This window comes from Amblyraja radiata, chromosome 19, assembly GCF_010909765.2.
Source record: "Amblyraja radiata isolate CabotCenter1 chromosome 19, sAmbRad1.1.pri, whole genome shotgun sequence".
In the NCBI taxonomy this organism is placed as follows: Eukaryota; Metazoa; Chordata; class Chondrichthyes; order Rajiformes; family Rajidae; genus Amblyraja; species Amblyraja radiata.
Window position 1 is genome coordinate 28404811 of NC_045974.1, and position 20524 is coordinate 28425334.

The window sequence follows — 20524 nt, forward strand, 5'->3', positions numbered from 1 at the left end:
AGTTTTTCTTGGCATCATGTTTGGCACAGACATCGTGTGCTGAACGACCTGTTCCTGTGCTGCACTGTTCTATATTTTTTGTTTATGTTCTAACTAAGGATGCTCCCATCTTGTCAATTACCTTAAAGCACGGTGATAGAAGGCATCAGGTCACTGAGACTTTTCATACACAGTATTCATTATTTTATTAATTATTATTTTCCTTAAAGTGATTTGGTATTTTTTGTATCTGATACAACATTGACTGCTTCAAGATATTCTCTATCTGTCCCTATTTCTCTATTGGCATAAATTAATTATTTAACATGATTGTCATTTGCTTATATTCTTTTCTAATATCAATGTCATTCATATGTATATAACCCATACAAAGATTTTTCTTGACCACTTTCTCTGGTTTACTTTGATACAATATTTTATCAATTAGTTAGCGTCCCTTAAAAAATAAAAGAATCAGCCATTGCTGGCATTGAAAATAGAACATAGAATAGTGTGGCACAGGAATGGGCCCTTTGCCCACAATGTTTGTGCTGACCATAATTCAAAGTTAAACTGAACTCATCTGCCTGCATATGATCCATATCTCTCTATTCCTTGCACTTCCATGTGTCTATCTAAAAGCCTCTTAAATGCTACTATCGTATTGGCCTCCACCACCACCTCAGGCAACACATCCAGCCCCCCACTTCTCTCTGTGTAAAAAACTTGCCGCATATCTCCATTAAACTTACTTTCCTTATAACCTGAGAAAAGGCTCTGACTGTCTACCCTATCTAAGCCTCTCATAATGTTATTTCCGTCCATCAAGTCTCCCGTCAACCTCCAAAATTCCAGAGAAAACAATTCCAAGTTTATCCAACCTTTCCTTGTAGCTGAAACCTTTTAATCCAGGCAGCATTCTGGTAACCTCCTCTGCACCCTCTCCAAAGCATCTACATATCTTCCTGTAATAACAGTAGCTGACATACAAAAGGAATGACTCAAATTTGTAGGAAAGATATACATCTGTAAACTAACCCAAAGCATTTACACCCAATGAGTTCTTTAGAACAGTCTCATTATTTCATTCAGGAAACGCAGCAAGCTCGCTGGACAATGTGCCTCAGTGATCTTGGCTGTATTTGGCGTCTTGGCTAGGATACAAGGAAGAACATACTTTTGTAACTTGCAGCAATCCCATGGCTTTTTTTAGATTATGCAAAAGGGCAAAGACTTACTTTAATGACTCGTCCAACTAAAAAACATGCAGTATTCTTTCAATACTGCACTAAAATATCTGACTCGATTTTAATATGGGTCTTGAAGCCAGAACTTTCTCTCAGAAAGACAGGAGTGCTAACATGCATGAGATGCCATTATTGTAGATATCTGGAAGAGAATACGTCTATGATTCAAGCATCTTCTGTGTGCTACTTTAATGACTTTAATGGTCCCAGCTGTGAATTCCTGATGTTATTTTAGTCTCGAGTTCAGCCCGATGTACCAGTGTTTGTTCCTCGTTCTCTGTGAGAGCAAATAATACCTTGAATGCAGCAATTTCGTATCATTTTCACAGGCACATTATAAACCAAGACTTGACTCTGAGCTTCATAAAGTGAGTTGCCAAACAGCACAGATGTGTGCCTTCAGGAGTACCTGAAGAAACCAGAGATGATACATTTTGGGAAGTTAAACAAGAAAATAAAGTACATGATAGGTTGGAGGGTAGAAAGAAATGTAGAGGAAGAAAGAGATTGCATTGAATATGACTTCCATTTGAGTTTGGCAAAATGAGAACAAATCTCACTGAAACATAAACAATACAATTATGTCAGAGCTTAACAGGCTAGATGCAGGGGAGGGTGGGTGGGGTGGTCTATCATCTGACTGGGATGTCTAGATCCTGAGATCACTGTCTCTGAATGTGATGCGAGTCAGCTAGAACAGAAATGAGACATTATTTCATCTCAGAGGACAGTGAAACTGTGAAATTCTTAACCATAGAATCCGTGGGAGCCAAGTCACTGAATATAAGGAGTTCTACTTACAGAAGGCATCGAAGGTTTCAAAAGGGCAATGTGGCTTATTCTGTTTCCTATTTTTCTATGTTATTCATTTAGTTTAGTTAGTTTAGTTTCGAGATACAGTGCAAAAACGAGCCCTTCTGCCACAGTTGCCACGCCTCCGGACACTTGAGCCTCTTTCCACACTCCTCCCCTGAGCTATTAGAAGTTACACCTACATTTAATCTATCACTTGATATAAATACCTGAGATCATCACCAATTGGGTGCTGACTAATCAGTTCTGCATTCTGTTGGTTTGATAGCAGTTCTGAGTTCTGTCGGATCCAGGTCTATATCTTTCAATTCCATTTGTGTTTGATTTTGGGGTTTTTTCAGTACTTCTCGGCGATCCTGCATTCAAGTCCTTTCCATTCTGAGCCTTCTGACAGATTAGTCGGCCAGTATGGACTCGGCAAGCAATCCTGGTCAGCTCGACCAGAGTTTGGATGCCCCCAGTTCCAGAACTGTAGAGATTTTGGCTCATCTTTACAAGTCTGTTCAACGCCAAGGCTCCACTCTCGGCACCCACTGGTGCACCTCGCACCGTCGCCATTTCCTCCCGTCTCCACTGATGCCTCACCGCCTCCGTCCACTTCCAACTGTATCCAGCCCAATCAGGAACCAGTTCTTCCCACCCCGGAGAGGTACCATGGTGATCCTTCCACCTGCAGACCATTCCTATCCCAGTGCTCTTTGCTCTTTGAGCTTCAACCGTCCGGCTACTATGCAGAACACTCCAAATTAGCCAATGCCATCTCCCTGCTGTCAGGACGTGCTTCTGCCTGGGGTACAGCTGCCTGGGAGAGACAGCTAGACTTTTGCCAGGACTTTTCCTGTTTTTCGGCAGAGCTGAGAAAGATTTTTGACCACCCTTTGGTCGGAAGAGAGGCAGCCCAGAGGATGCTGCATCTCCGCCAGAGGGTACCCTCTGTTGCCGATTACGCTATTGATTTTCAAACCACTGCTTTAGAGAGCAGTTGGTGTGATACCGCTCTGCTCAGTATCTTCAACCATGGCCTCAACGAGAACCTGAAGGATGAGCTGGCCTCCCTGGATCTTCCCTTGGATCTGGACGCGCTGATTGATTTAACCATCCGGATAGATAACCAGCTCCGAGAGTGAAAGCAAGACAAGCTATCAGCAGCTCCCAAACAGTGTCCTTACCCATCACACTCTTCCCGTCATTGTGAGCCGGTTGTCTCACTTCCCTTGGGAGGAGGATCTTTGACTTTGACTTCGGGAGAGGAATGGAGAGCAGGGGAGAGACAGGACTTTGCCTTCCATCACAGTGTGGAGGAGATTCACTGTGATGGATGTTTGTGTAAATTGTGTTGGTGTGAGTTGGTTCTTTTCTTGTATGACTGCAGAAACCAAATTTCGTTTGAACTTCATGTGAGGTTCAAATGACAAATAAACAGTATTGTATTGTATTGTATTGTATTGTAGGAGGAAGCCCCACGCATCCCGGTCCTGTTCCAGTGGAGGGGGAGCCAATGCAGATTGGCCGCACCAGGCCGAGCGCCGGAGACGCATATGGGAGAGGTGTTGTCCATACTGTGAGGGTCCCAAACACTTCACCGCCGCTCGCCCAGCAAAAGCCAACACTCCCCAGCAAGAGTGGGATTATGGGTGAGCAAGGTTTATTACCCTCCTATTTCCACCAGACTCACTCCGATTACGGTACACTTTGGAGACACACTATTGAAACTTAATGCTCTGATTAACTCGGAAGCAGATGATAGCTTCATCGAAATCATTGTTGCTCCTAAATTTCTGATTCCCACCGTTAAAGTAGAAGAGCCCCACCAAGCCAGTGGACTTGATGGAAGAATAATTGGGATGGCTTCACTCTCTACTCTCCCTCTAGAACATTGTGTTAATGGAAAGCACCGGGATGGAATTCAGTTGCTCCTGCTAAATTCCTGTCGTTCTGGGTCGGCCGTGGCTGACTACTCACAACCCCACCGTAAACTGGTCCACTGGCAAGGTCTCCACTTGGGGGGAGGATTGTCACATTAATTGTCTCTGCTCCGCTTGTCTTCCCCTCACCTCCGTGTCTGTTGCTCCTAATGACAATCCTGACCTATTCAATGTGCCATCCGAGTATCATGACCTGAAAGAGGTGATCTGCAGGTTCCGAGCCACCTCTTTACCTCCTCACCACCCTTACGATTGTGCCATTGACTTATTGTCCGGTACTTCTCCACCCCGCGGTCGTCTGCACTCGCTCTCTGCTCCTGAAACCAACGCCATGGAGAGATACATTTCGGAGTCTCTGGCACCTGGTTTAATTCGCCCATCCTCCTCTCCCACCTGGATGGGATTTCTCTTTGTGAGTAAGAAGGATGGCGACCTTTGCCCTGGCATTGACTATCGAGGCCTGAATGACATCACTGTCAAATACCGTTTCCCCCGTGACGCTCATCTCCTCTGTCTTCAACTGCCTGTAGCATGCCACATGTTTACCAAGCTGGATCTACGCAATGCCTACCACTTGGTTCGCATCAAGGAAGGAGATGAGTGTAAGACAACTTTCAACACACCCAGTGGGCATTACGAGTACCTCGTACCTCGTACCTCGTAATGCCCTTTGGCCTGACCAATGCCCCGGCTCTCTTCCAGGCTCTGGTCAATTATGTGCTCTGGGACATTCTGAACCGGTTTGTCTTCATTTATCTGGATGGCATCCTTGTCTGCTCTGGCACTGCATCGGAACATACCCGCCATGTCTGTCTCGTCCTGCAGCGGCTTCGGGAGAACCAGCTGTTTGTCAAGGCGGAGAAGTATGAGTTCCACCAGTCCACGGTGTCTTTCCTGGGATACATCCTCTCTGCTGGGCATGTCGAGATGTATCCAGGGAAGGTGAGAGCGGTGGTAGATTGGCCTGAGCCTACCAGTCGGCGGGAGCTACAACGCTTCCTTGGCTTCGCCAATTTTTACCGTCGCTTTATCTGCAACAACAGCATCCTGGCTGCTCTTCTCACTGCTCCCGCGTCTACCTCCTTCAAGTTTGTCTGGTCCCCTGCTGCTGAGGGGGCATTCCAGGACGTTAAGCAATGCTTCACAGCCGCCCCCATCCTGGAGCATGCTGACCCGGCCCGTCAGTTTGTGGTGGAGGTTCACTCCTCTGATGTTGGAGTTGGGACGATGCTTTCCCAACGCTCTTCAAAGGACCATAAGATGCACCCATGTGCCTTCTTCTCTCGCCGCCTCTCCCCGGCTGAGAGGAATTATGACATCGGCCACAGAGAGCTGCTGGCATTGGAGGAGTGGAGGCATTGGTTGGAGGGTATGGCTGTCCACCCAAGATCTCCCCCTCCGCGTAGAGTCCCGTAAGTTGGTACCCCAGTTTATTGGCCCATTCTCGATTCTCAAGATCATTAACCACTCTGCCTCGGTCTATGTGGATTCACCCCACCTTCCACGTATCCTGGGTTAAGCCTGTATCCTCCAGCTCCCTGTCTCCCGCTCCTCTGCTACCTCCATCACCCCTCATCATTGATGGTGGTCCAGTCTACACGTTGAAGCAACTGCTGATGTCCTGGTGGCGTGGCAGAGGGATCCAGTACCTGGTTGACTGGGAGGGCTACAGTCCAGAGGAGAGAAGGTGGATTCCTGCCCGTGGCAGCCTGGACCCCTCCCTGATCCGTGACTTTCATCAGCAGTATCCGGACCAGCCAAAGAGGATGCCAGGAGGCGACTGTGGGAGGGGGCTCCTGTCACACTTGGCACGCCTCCAGACACTTGAGCATCTTTCCATACATCCTCCATTGACCTATCGGGAGTTACACCTGCATCTAATCTGCTCCTCTAATCTATCACTTGGTTTAAATATCTAAGATCATCACCAATTGGGTTCTGCTTTCTGTCAGTTCGATAGCAGTTCTGAGTTCTGTCAGTTCCAGGTCTATATCTTTCGGTTCCGTTTGCATTTGGATTTTAGGTTTTCTTCCGTACTTCTCCTTGAGCCTGCATTCGAGTCCTTTCCACTTCTGAGCCTTCTGACACCTTCAGCCCATCAAGTCTGCACCAACCAGCGATCCCTGCACACTAAAGGGCCTGTCCCATGAGCATGCGACTACATGCGGCAAGCGCGAACTAAAGGGCCGGTCCAACCAGCATGCGCCTACATGCGGCAAGTGCGACCTAACGTGGTCGCTTGAGCCGTACGGCCTTGCGGGGCCGGCCCCACTTCGATCGCCGGAGCCATATGGAGTTGTGCGGAGCTAGTCCCGACATCGCACGGGGCTCTGAAAAACTGACCGTGTTCAAAAATTCCGCGCGGCAACGGCCTGCCGGCCCGCAGCCGCCTCGACACCGTACGCACCGCCTTGACACCGTATGCCCGTCGGACTTTGCTCGAACTTCACGTCACTCACTCGACCTCCGTGCGTATGGCGTCGAGGCGGCTGCGGGCTTTAGGTCGCGCATGCCGCATGGAGTCGCATACTCGTGGGACTTAGGCGACTTTTTAGGCAACTGCAGGAGACTATGCAGTCACCACATGGTCGCCACATGTTCGCGGATAGTTGCCGGGGAGTCACCGTCATGGTCGTGAGGAGTTCCCGCATTCTGGGAACTAGTCGCGGCCTCATTATGGTCGCTGCAAATTTTTCAACATGTTGAAAAATTAGCGGCGACTAGAATGAGGCCGCCATGGAGAATAGCGAGAATTCATGTGCCGTAGATGGGTCGCCAGGAGGTCCTAGTGGGTTGAAGGCTCTCTTAGGTTCTCGCAGGTTGTAGCTGGTGCTGACTGGTGAATTTCATTGGTAGACAAAGTGTGTGTTCCACTCTGACAGTCACCGTTCCAGTTGCTGGTCATTCGCCTGAAACATCGCCTAAGTGGGACAGGCCTATAAGTCTTCCAAGTAAGTAAAGTCTTTGGAGTGGGTTTTATTTTGCCACAACTTCAGTATGATTGGCGCAGGACAAATTTGTAGCTCTTAAGGGCCTGTCCCACTTGCCGATTTTTTCAGCGACTGACCTATCAGGGTCGCCGAAAGATTTTGAACATTTCAAAATCCAACGGTGATAAAAAAATGTTGCGACACTTGAGGAACTCCGTGCGTCAATACGTCATCACGCCGCGTCATGCCGCGTCACGCCGATACGTCAGTCAATGACCTGACACGTCAGTCAATGATGCTGACAGTCGCCAAAAAATCACCAAGTGGGACAGGCCCTTTAACCATAGATAGTGAGCGACACTATCCGAGTCCTGACGTCAACAACAAGCACCTTCATCTTGCTCACCTTCAGGGAGAGGTTCTTGTTTTGACATCATTTTACTAAACTCTCAATCTTGTACCTTGTTACATCATTGTTTGAGATCTGGCCTAGTAAAGTGGTGACATCTGCAAACTTGTAAATGGGGTTAAAGCAGAATTTAGCCACATGGTCATTAATGTATGAGGTCACCGACTCATTGGTCAGCGGGACCAGTTACTGGCCCAAAGGCTTGTCGGACGGCACAACCGGGAGGGAGTTGGAGATATCAGGCACGAGGAGCAAGGGCCGGTAGTGAACCAGGATAACGCCTCCAGTGCCTTCAAGCTCGGCTGCAGGATGCGCCCACGGGGCACAACGATGGCCGTGTGAGGAGAGGAGAGGGACCGGTTCACGGGAACTGCCCCAGGTCATTGAGCGCGGAGTCGACCGGACTTTAGACTTTGAATAATAGCGCCAAAAATGGTGGTGTCCGCATGCATAATATATTCAAAAATAATTTACAGTGCAGTTGTATATGTGACCAATAAAGCACCATTGAATGTATGGGGCGTATAGTCAGGGGCTGAGAACACATCCTTGTGGGGCACTGATATTGAGAATGATCAAATTATCAAGGTAGATGTTTTGTCGCCTCTCCTCACTGTTTGTGGTCTATGGATTTAGTCGAGGTATCTCACACTGTGAATATGGTTTTACTCAAATTGAAAAGTTGCCAATTCATGCAAATGACGTGGGTTCCAACAGGCCATCTAAATGTTTGAGAGATAAAAGTCGTCCAATCAAGTTTATTGTCATTAGAAGATTGAGGGGGGGATCTTATAGAAACTTACAAAATTCTTAAGGGGTTGGACAGGCTAGATGCAGGAATATTGTTCCCGATGTTGGGGAAGTCCAGAACAAGGGGTCACAGTTTAAGGATAAGGGGGAAGTCTTTTAGGACTGAGATGAGAAAAACATTTTTCACACAGAGAGTGGTGAATCTCTGGAGTTCTCTGCCACAGAAGGTAGTTGAGGCCAGTTCATTGGCTATATTTAAGAGGGAGTTAGATGTGGCCCTTGTGGCTATGGGGATCAGGGGGTATGGAGAGAAGGCAGGTACGGGATACTGAGTTGGATGATCAGCCATGATCATATTGAATGGCGGTGCAGGATCGAAGGGCCGAATGGCCTACTCCTGCACCTATTTTCTATGTTTCTATGTTTCTATGTCATATGCACATGTTCAGAGACGTGCAGGTATTATGAAAATCTTGCTTGCAGCAACGTCACAGTACATAGATTCAGGCAGCTCATAAACCATAAGTTATAAATAAATTATGCCAATTCAGTCTGCAAAAATAAGACATTAGTGCAACGGGGAAAGAGGTGTTACTAATCAGGTTTTGAGATTTTCTGTCATGTATCTGCAAGGCTGGAGATTTTGCTGATGGTAAAAAATGCTATTTCTTTCAGTGGAAAAAGATGAAGGCCATTGTTGGTTAAAAAGTATGGTCATAGTAATATTCTGAAGAAGGGTCGACCAAAACATGACCTTTCCAAGTTCTCCAGAGATGCTGCAGGACCCACTGAGTTACTCCAGCACTTTGTGACTTTCCTTGTTTAACTATGACTTTTGTTGGTTGTTCCAAGTAAATGAGTCATTCTCACCAGGAAGCTACTGCTGAAATAGGAAACGGCCCATGGCAACGTTGAGTTGACTTACTGGATATGATAACACATCTCAGATTTCTTTATATTTTCCTGATTCCTCTCAGTTTGATTTAAGCACAAAAGAAACTTGCATTGGCTTTGGCTGGCAAAATAAAAGATAGAAGCCTCACAGAATAGAATCTAGTTGGCATTAAAATACCATGAAACTGCAAGGTTCACATATGCTCTTAATTAGGTACAAATCACCGAGTTATAAAATTAGTTGCCCAAATTGCCTCACAGCGTCTGCGACCTGGGTTCGATCCTGGTCTCAGACCAGAAGCTGTCTGCATAGAGTTTGCACATAATCCCTGTGACCACATGGGTTTCTTCCAGGTGCTCCATTCCCTCCCACACCTTAAAGACGTGTAGAGGTAGATTAATTGATCTTTGTAAATTATCCCTATTGTATAGGGAGTGGATGCGAAAACTCTTATCCATGTCCTGGTTATCTCCCACCTGAAATTTCCAATGATTTCTGGGGGTTTTACACTTATGCTGCTCTCTCTGAACGAGGCTCTCTTCTCTTTATGCTCTAACGCATATCAAATCCAAGTCCAACATTTCTGTCCTATAATATCTGCCTAGATAAGCCTGGCTTCAATTTTAGGATTCTAAACTCTTGTTCCAAATCCTCTCTAACCTTGTCCCTTCCCATTTCAACAATCTTTCCCAGGCACAACCCTCTGATTTATCGATGTATTTTCAGTTTTGGTTTAATCTCAGCCGCAGGTGAGATTAAACCAAATTCCTTCAATATTATCTACCTTCAGCTGCCAAAGGTCAAAATCCTGACATTCTTCCTCCAAAGCTCTTGTACTCAAACTCGTTTTTCTGCTTTAAGATAGATAGATAGATAGATATAATTTATTGCCACACAGCCAGGCTGGTGGAAATTTGGGTTGTCTGCAGCGATACAATAATAAAGAACACACAACCACAATAAAACTTAAGACGGTAATTAAAACTCACCTCTTTGACTAGTCTTCTGACTTCACGGTCTTTGCATGGTACAGATTCTTCTGAAGGTTCTTAGAATGTAGCACATCCTCCCTGGGATTAGATGGACTGCTCTTATTTACAGAGCAGGCATGAACTCAATGGATGAAATAAGAATAAGCCTATATGTAGGAAGGAAATGCAGATGCTGGTTTGCACTGAAGATATACACAAAATGCTAGAGTAACTCAGCGGGACAGGCAGCATCTCTAGAGAGAAGGAATGGGTGACGTTTTGGGTTAAGACCCTTCTCTCGACCGAAAACATCACCCATTCCTTCTATCCAGAGATGCTGCCTTCCTGCTGAGTTACTCCAGCATTTTGAGTCTATCCTGGATGAAACAGCCTCCTGTACTGTAACTGTTCTGTGATTCTGCAGTCAGCATTCCATCACTGACAGACAAGCTACTTTTTTTTTAGTTTGTTTATTTGAGACACAGTGCGGAAACAGGCCCTTCGACCCACCGCAGTCCGTACCGACCGGCGATCCCCGCACATTAACACTTTACTACATACTTGAGAGACAATTTTACATTTATACCAAGCCAATGTACCTGCAAATCTGGACGTGTTTGGAGTGTGGTAGGAAACCGAAGATCACTGAGAAAACCCACGTGGTCACGGGGCCAATGTACAAACAGACAGCACCCGTAGTCGGGATCGAACCAGGGTCTCCAGTGCTGCAAGCGCTGTAAGGCAGCAACTCTACCGCTAGGCCACCGTGCCGCCCTACTCTCCTGATTGCCAAACACTTTAACTACCCTTCCCATTTTGCTCCTCAGGCTAATAAAATATCTGATGTGCTTCCTTCACCATATCATCTATCTACTCCACTAGCTTCTGGAATCTATGGATAGTTAGTTTATGGCACTTCAGTTTTATCTGAACTTCACCATTTCTTAATCATTTACCATGTAAGCAGTTTCTTTAGGGCCTGTCCCACTTGGGCGACCTAATCCGCGAGTTCTGGCAAGTTTACCCTTGACTCATACTTGCAGCATGGTCGACACGAGGCCGAAGGAGGTCTTCGTAACTCTACTCATGCTCGAGGCCTCAGCTAGGTCGCGGCGGTTTTTTCAATATGTTAAAAAATGCCCGCGAGTAAAAAAAGGTTGCCGTGGAAAAATCGATACTTTTTTACTCGTAGGTTTAGTCGTAGTAGGTCGTAGTAGGTCGGCATGTTAGTCGTAGGTAATCGAGAGTAGTCGAAGGTGGTCGAAGGTAATCGTAGATAAAGTATTGATTTTTCCACGGCGACCTTTTTTTATTCGCGGGAATTTTTTAACATTGAATAAAACGGCGCGACCTAGCTGAGGCCTTGAGTATGCGGAGACCACTCTCGAGCATGAAGGAGAGTTACGAAGACCTCCTACGACCTCGTGTCGACCTTGCTGCGAGTATGAGTCGAGGGCAAACTCGCCAGAACTCGCAGATTAGGTGGCCCAAGCGGGACAGCCCCTTTTGTTTACCGTCCCTAAATTGATTAACTCACACTTCAAAATGTATTATTTCTATTTTATTATTTTTTATTATTAATTGGAGAGAATTGAAGGCAATTTCTAAAATTAAATCAGTCATAGTTGAATGTATGCAACTTTTCATTAAATGTTTGCAGCAGATTCATTAAAGCAGGTTGATTCCAGTAAATAAAGACACCCTTGATTAAATGGTTGCACATAACAGGAAATTATAGTCCCTGCTTAATAATATTCATGGCAATAAGGAAGCAATTTCTAAGGAGTGGCTCTTGGAGTTACCATGGATTTATCATGGCACAATAATCTATTTAATGACATTATCAATTGAGAAAGACGTCAAGGTTCTAGTATACCCTTCACTTTTCACCAGTGAATAACAAGAATGTAAAGAATTCCTGTGAATTGATAGGGAGATATTTGAAGCAGACTAAGAGTGCTGTCTGGTCCCAAAACTCTTGTCAAATTGCAGTGTTGTGAGCTGCTTTCTGAGTTCACACATATCAGGGGCAGCACAGTGGTAGAGCTGCTGCTTTACAGCGTCAGAGACCCAGGTTTGATACTGACTATGGCTACTATCTGTACGGAGTTTGTACATTGTAGATTAATTGGCTCTTTAAGTTGCCTCTAGTGTCTAGGATAGAACTAGTGTACAGGTGATCATGGTCGACATGGACTCGGAAGGCCGAAGGACCTCTATCCATGCTGTATCTCTAAGCTAAACTAAAATTAAACATGGAGTAAATCAATGATAGACACAAAGTGCTCGAGTAACTCAGTGGGTCAGGCAGCATCTTTGGAGAGATGACGTTCCTCGTTGGGACCCTTCTTCAGGCTGTAGTTCAGTCCTGACCTGAAATGTCACCCATCCTTTTCCTCCAGAGATGCTGCCTGACCCTCTGAGTTACTCCAACACTTTGTGTCTATCTGCAGTATATACCAACATCTGCAGTTCCTTTCTACACATGGGGTAAATCAAGTTGTTTGAAGACCAGCTACTGTGGCATTGGGAAGGTAAGGAAGAATCCACGGCAGATCATTTTCTCAGCACTGCTGGCTGAACCTGGTTGCTTTAGTCTTACCTGTAGCAGTCACATGCAGGGCCCGGCCAGTGTTGAGGCCATATATATTCTGGAGCTACTCTTGCCAATCCCCCAAATGGTCACTGTCATTCAGGTCTAGATGTGGCAGGACAGCAGATTGTTGATCTGATCTGTTGGGTGCTTGGCTCTGCCTATTGCATGCTTTTCATCAACAACAGTGAGAAAGTGGGATAACATTGAACTAGAGTGAAGGGGTGATCGATGGTCGGCGTGGACTTGGCGGGCCAAAGGGCCTGGTTCCCTGTTGTTTAGGGTGGCACAGTGGCGCAGCAGTTGAGTTGCTGCCTTGCAACGCCAGAGACCCAGATTCGATTCTGACTACGGGTGCTATCTGGATGGAATTTACACATTCTCCCTGTGACAGCATGGGTTTTCTCTGGGTGCTCCATTCCTCCCAAACTCCAAAGTCATGCAAGTTTGGAAGTTAATTGGCTTCTGTAAAAAAATGTCCCTAGTGTGTAGGATAGAACTAGTGTTTGGGTGATCACTGGTCGGCGTGGATTCAGTGAGCCGAAGGGCCCATTTCCTCACTGTATTGCTAAACTAAACTAAACTAAGCTCATACCTAAGCAGAGTTCCACATTATCAAATACTCATGTTGTAATTGTACTCGAACTGATGGACTAGATGTGCAGTCCTGGGTTACCTTCTACCTTATTAGAGACCCTCGGGCTATCTTTGATTGGACTTAACTGGACTTTATCATGCACTGAACATTATTCATGTTATTCCTTTCATCGTGTATCAGTACACTGTGGATGGCTCGATGGTAATCATGTATTATCTTTCCACTGACTGGTTAGCACGCGACAAAAGCTTTTCACTGTTGCTCGTTACGTGACAATAAACTAAACTCTTTAAAACTCTAGGTTAATCTGGGCGATTTTTCATGTCTATCAGTTTGGAGGTATGAAACTGTTTGGAGGTGTGAGGAGGAATCATAGCCAGAAATGCCTGGTGGAAATTCATAAATGGCACAATCCAAGCAGGAAATGGTTGCAATCATGTGACACAACAGAAAAAAAAACAATTCGCCTGGATGCAATGTGGAAAAATAATTTCCCCTCTATTAAAAGGATAGGACAGGTTTGGAGGGTTATGGTCAAGAGTCAAGTCAAGAGTGTTTTCTTGTGAAATGTCCCAGATAGAACATGACATTCTTACTTGCTGCAGCACAACAGAATATGTAAACATAGTATACTGTAAACAATATAATAAATGAGAGTGAAGAAAAATGTTACACACAAATACACACACATATATATATATACTAGACCAAGTGCAGACCCGCTATAATAACAATAATAGTCTATTGTAATTCAGAGCTTATTTGAGGTTGTAGTGTTTAATAGCCTGATGGCTGCAGGATAGAAGCTGTTCCTGAATCTGGACATTATAGTTTTCAGGCTCCTATCCCTTCTTCCTGCCAAAATGAAGGCAGGTGGCTAGTGTAGCTAGGACATGTTGGTCGATGTGGGCAGGTTGGACCGAAGAGTCTGTTTCCATACTGCATCACTCTATGGCTCTATGACTCTGGTGTTCGGCCTCTGAGGTTCTCGACCTCCACTCGTACAATTAATGTTAAGGCCAATGAACTGTGAGGCTGAAATAATATTAGACCAAAACAGACCACTCATATCTCATAATAAATTAAAAACCATGATTCACAGGATTATGCAATATATAAAATTAAAATATCTTGGTGAGAGTAAACAGTAGCAATTTAATCAGCATTTAGATTACATCATAACCCAATCAAATCGCATCCAAACAGAATGGAAGCCATTCTACTGCAGCTGCATAGGAAATGATAGATGATTTCAAAATTGAACAGGAAATCATTTATGTTAGCATGAAATGATTAGGAACTAAAGGCATTATAACTCTACTATAACTGCTGTCATTAATTGGACAAGACTGTCACATTTATTCATGCCTGAATTCTTCCTTTAATACACTCCAGATCCATGCATTGCTGGTTAGGCCACTATTTATTTTCGATCCCAAACTGACACTGAATTGAAGAGCTTGCAAGGCCATAGCTTTGGTGAGTTCACAGCCAACCTCATTATTGTGAGTGGAGAAACATGGAACTGCAGATGCTGGAATCTTGAGCAAAACACAAAGTGCTGGAGGAACTCAGCCGGTCAGGCAGTATCTCTAGAGGTTTAGATTTTAAGTTAAGTTTAGAGACACTGCGTAGAAACAGGCCCTTCAGCCCACCGAGTCTGTGCCAACCAGTGATCCCCGTACATTAGTACTATTCTACATACTAGGGACAATTTATCATTCATACCGAAGCCAATTAACCTACAAACCTACTTCTTTGGTGTGTGGGTGGAAATCGGAGCACTCGGAGAAAACCCACGTGGTCACGGGAAGAACGTAGAAACTCGATACAGACACCACCCATTGTCAGGATCAAAACGGAGTCTCTAGCACTGTAAGGCAGCAACTCTACCACACTCCGATACATAGCTAGGTGATGTTTTAGGTCAGGACTCTTCTGTAGGATCCTGATCCAAAACATCACCTATCCATGTCCTCCATAGATGCTGCCTGACCTGCTGAGTTTGTGTTTTGCACACTGCTGTGAGTCTTGACTACATACATGCCCCTTGAACTCCTGGAATAGTGATTTTCATGGCTGGAAGTTATTAAAGAACCAGGTGGGTTATCAATAACAAGCGAATGGTTCACAGTCACCATCACTGGCATTAGGTTTTACACCAGATGGAATTAATTACACAAATTATCCAGCTGCCATTCAGGCATTTGAAATCATATCTCTAGTCTAGATCTATTCTATAAACTAGGCTAGTAATTTTAGCACCTTGCCACCATAAATCCCCATCGAGGCAACATTGCTGAGGTAAAGTTCGTGGTAAGGTTTATTTTTTGCACAACTTCATATTACACAACAATCTTTGCATCATTCTGCTGTTTTGCATTTGTTGTTGCTCTTTTAGTTTAGTTTTTTGAACTTTAGATACAATGCGGAAACAGGCCCTATGGCCCACCAAGTCCGCACTGATTAGCGATCACCCCATACACTAGCACTATCCTACACACTCGGGTAATTTACTAGTCTTACCTCAGCCAATTAACTTACAAATCTGTACATACCTATTGCTGTATCTATCATTATCGTGTATACTTTGCATGCTTTGAGCTTTATGTGAACAAGGAATTTCTGTTCCCTGGTGTATATGACGATGAACTAATCTGAATCAGACTCTTAATTTGAATGTTTAGTTGAGATCAAGCAATAGTAATCACCTCCATCCAACTCCATCCAAGACCAAAGAAATTGCAGAGAATTGTGAGCGTAGCCTGTTGAGTAACTCACACATACGCAGGACCTGGTACAACAGTAATTATTGAGTAACGTATACAACACACGGCAGCATGTTAATCCTACCATGCAGCAGTACCAATTAACAGCACATGTCGGGTTGCGATGATATGAATGGTGTGGTAGTAGGCGGAGCTTATAATAATAAAGCACTACATTGTTTAGTAAGTAATGTAACCAATCTACATAGCCCAGGCCATCACACAAACAAACCATCCTTCCACTGGCTTCATCCACATTTCACTCTGCCTTGGCAAGGCCACCAGCATGATCAAGGATGAGTCTTACCTCAGTTACTCCCTCTTCTCCCCTCTCCCATCAGGCAAGAGGTACAGAAGTGTGAAAACGCACACCTCCAGTTTCAGGGATAGTTTTCCAGCTTTTATCAGGCAACTGAACCATCCTATCAGCAACTAGAGAGCGGCCCTGACCTACCATCTACCTCATTGGAGACCCTCGCACTATCTTTAATCGGTCTTTTCTGGACTTTATCTTGCACTGAACGTTATTCCCTTTATCCTGAATCTGAACACTGTGGATGGCTTGATTGTAATCATGTCTTGTATTTTTGCTGACTGGATAGCATGCAACAAAGAAGTTTTTCACTATACCTTGGTACACATGACAATAATAAATTAAACTCTACATAGATACATAGAAAATAGGTGCAGGAGTAGGCCATTCAGCCCTTCAGGCCTGCACCGCCATTCAATATGATCATGGCTGATCATCCAACTCAGTATCCTGTACCTGCCTTCTCTCCATACACCCTGATCCCTTTAGCCACAAGGGCCACATCTAACTCCCTCTTAAATACAGCCAATGAACTGGCCTCAACTACCCTCTGTGGCAGAGAGTTCCACAGCTCTAAACTTGTTGAATTCTCTTGGAACTTAGGTGAAGGGTGAACTGTCAAATGAAGTAGCTGAAGCAACAACAATTAAAATACATTTGGACAGGTACATGGATAGGAAAGGTTCAGATGGATATGGGCCAGGTGCATATAAATGGGACTATCTTGGATGTGGCATCTTGTTTGGCATGGACAGGTTGGGCTTAAAAGATTGTTTCTGTATGATTCTATGACATCCAATGTTAGATGGAGGATTTCTAGAAAAAATTCAAGGTTTCTTTCAGGAAGGAAGACAATTTTGCCCACCATAATTATGTTGAAGTTCCCCTGATTCCCCACAATAGAAACCAATGACACCTGAAAGGTCTGGTAAAGTTCCATTGTCTGGAAGTAAAGCTCATTTTTTGGCCATTCTCAAGTAAATTGATCACAGTTTTGGCTGCAATAATGAATGTCTTAATTCATAACGTCAAATTTGCTATCATCCATTTTACTTATCTATATTGACTCCAGTCAGAGAGTGAACATCTCAAGTGACAAAGAAAATGAAGGAGGGAGAGGAGAGGAAGTAAAATGAGGTGAAGAAGAGAAAAGGCACAGGGGGTAGAGAATAGGGAAGTGCAGAGGAGGTGGGAGTAGGAGGGGGAAAGATGGAAGGGGAAGAGGAGAAGGGAGTGACAGAAAACACTAGGTTTGTTGCAATGCACCAGACATTGGAATGAGTGGAAATTATTTTCACTCTGGATTTGTATCTTTGCTGGGACTATTCCTATATGTTGTTCTCAACAACAACGTGACTTTTGTGGAGAATGTACAAACTCCGTACAGGCAGCAGCCATTGTCAGGATCGAACCCGGGTCTCTGGTGCTGGAAGGCAGCAACTCTACCACTGCACCACATCATCACCCTGGTGATAGAACACATTGTTGTGGAGAAAGTAAATGGTGTCAATAGTTAACAAGAAACCAACTGGGCCAGGCAGCATCTATAGAGATGAATGGACAGGCAATGTTTCAGCTCGGGACCCTTCTTCAGACTAATGGAGTAGAGGGGAGCAAGCTGGTAGACTAGATAGGAGGGTCATTCATTTCTGTATGATCATGTACTTTGATTCTAACATCTGCCATACTTTAAACACAACAGCGCTCATTAGAAGAGGAAAAGCTCCAAATGCATCAATTGGTTAATAAATAAATAAATTGCAGCTGATATTGATTGACAAGAGGAAAATTACTTGGGGGAAAAACACATCCCTCTAGACAATTTACAGCCTGCCTTTTCATGGAGGATCTTGTTCAAAAGCTGATATGTGAACAAGCAGAGCACAGCAGGTTGACGGAATTAATTTCAACAACATTTTAATTAATTCCGGATTGGAGGAGATAACATCAGAGAGAGCTGATATTTTGAATATCAAACCTACCAATTCCATTAAGGTATTAACAAGGTTCCCTTTGTAAATTTTGTAAAAAGCCCAATGCTCAAAATTTTTTCAGAAATAAATCTTTTAGAATAGGAACGTCTTGAGATTCTGCACAAATGCTACTTTATTTAGATCACATTTTTCTGCTGGGCTGCTATTACAAAGGTTCATGGGGATGATCCAACTGATTAAAAATAAACTTTACTTTCAAGAATGCAGGAGGCTGTGGGAACAATGCCGGGTCTGTGATGGATCAATTCTATTGTGTTCTTCCTCGGTGGAAATTTCCATAACGGGCAATAATATCAAAAGCAACTCCAGAAACAACCCCCTCTCCATGTTTGTTAAATTCCACGCAAAGAATGTAATCGAGTCAGATCGCTAACTTGCATGTTGTTCTAAAATTTATTGCGTTATTTTATTGTGAATAGCCAAAGATATCTATTCACAGGATGTTTAAAAAAAATCCACTATCAAAACTAACTGGTACATTTCCATTGCAAATATGACACAATTAGGGAGCATAATTCACAGTGCTAGTCTAGAATGTGTTCTGAAATTCCATGTAATAATATTTTAACATAATCAGTATTAGTGAAACAAAATGAGATTAAAAGAAGAAAAGTTTAGAAAAGGGAAGGCCATGTTAAATATTTTTAATTCTAATGCAAAATGTAACACCAGCAGGAAGTTGTCACTTCAAACTGGTGTCAGAATTTAAATTTCTTTGTATTGTTTCAAAAAAACTTCTGCAAAAAAGGCTTCTTGAATGTCCACTATATTGCGGTTGTTAACTCATTCCTGTGTTACAAGGGTAGGTAGTGGAATTTAACACAAATTTGTTAGTTTATGCATGACCAGATGAAATTGAAACTCTCAAAGTAGATTAACTCCAATTCTTTATCTATTGACCCAACTACCGAACTGATTTATTTATGACCTTCCTTCTTGTGCAAAAGTTTTTTTCAGCTCAGGTAGGGCTGACAAATTATCCCCAGCTCTCTCAGGAAATGTGAACAAACAAGTATACACAACAAGTTCATCCTTATTTCTCTTGATTTCAGCAGGTAAACTTGCCGATCAATAACAGAGAGAAACTAAAGGTGTGAACCCATAACTTACTAAATTGCAGCCTCTTACAGTTTTATGGTAGACAAAAATGCTGGAGAAACTCAGCGGGTGTGGCAGCATCTATGGAGCGAAGGAAATAGGCAACGTTTCGGGCCAAAACCCTTCTTCAGACGTTTTAGTTTTATGTTGTGCAAGTAATTGGAGCAAATTGACAACATGTTATTTAAAACTTTACCTAGAGCCCACTAATGGCAGATTACTGACCTCATTAGGTGATTTGTTATGAAAAGAAGATAAAGAGTAATGATAATATGTAATAATGATAATACAATATGCAGTGAATTGGAAGGAAATAGAGTGGTGTCTCATAAGAATTTAGACTGAACGCTCAATAAATTTACCCTGTTCAGTAAAATGTTTTAGATAACACAATAGAGGGCCATAAATCCAAATTGTCAATGAAACAGAAGACTGGTGTTTATTAATTAGTGTAGATGGGGCCATAAAATTACAGAGCAATATTAATAGTTTAAATTATTGGGTGAACTGTGACAGATATCACTACAGACTGTACAGTGGAGTAACTGGTAGAGCTACTGCTTCACAACGCAAGACCACCAGGTTTGATTTGACCCCGGGTGCTGTCTGTATAGAGTTTGAATTCTCCCAGTGTCTGGATGGATTTTCTCTGGGTGCTTTGGCTTCCCCAAGACGTGCAGGTTTGTAAGTTATTTGGATTCTGTAAATTGCCTCCTGCATGCAAGGAGTGGATGCAAAAATGGGATAACATCGAACTTGTGTGAATGGGTTTCATTATTGTCACATTGGCTGAGGTACAGTGAAAAGCTTTGTTTTATATACTATCCAAACAGATCAGATATACCACACATAGATAAAATCAATTCAAACTCACGTACAATAGATGGAGCAAAGCAGAAGATACAGAGTGCAGAATATAGCTCTCATCATTCTAGCTCGTTGCAGCGCATCAGTTCCTTAGAGTCCAATGTCCTCAACAGTGTAGAGGTGAATTGAACAGATCTCTAGCTTAGGGACATTTAGAAGCCTGATAATTGATTGATTGATTGATTGATATAATTTAATTGCCACACAACCAAGGTCGGTGGTATTTGGGTTGCCAGCAGCGGTACAATAATAAAGAACACAACCACAATAAAAAATTTACACAAACATCCACCACAGCATTCATCACTGTGGTGGAAGGCACGGAGCTTGGCCAGTCCTCCTCCATTTTCCCCCGTGGTCGGGACCTCCACCCT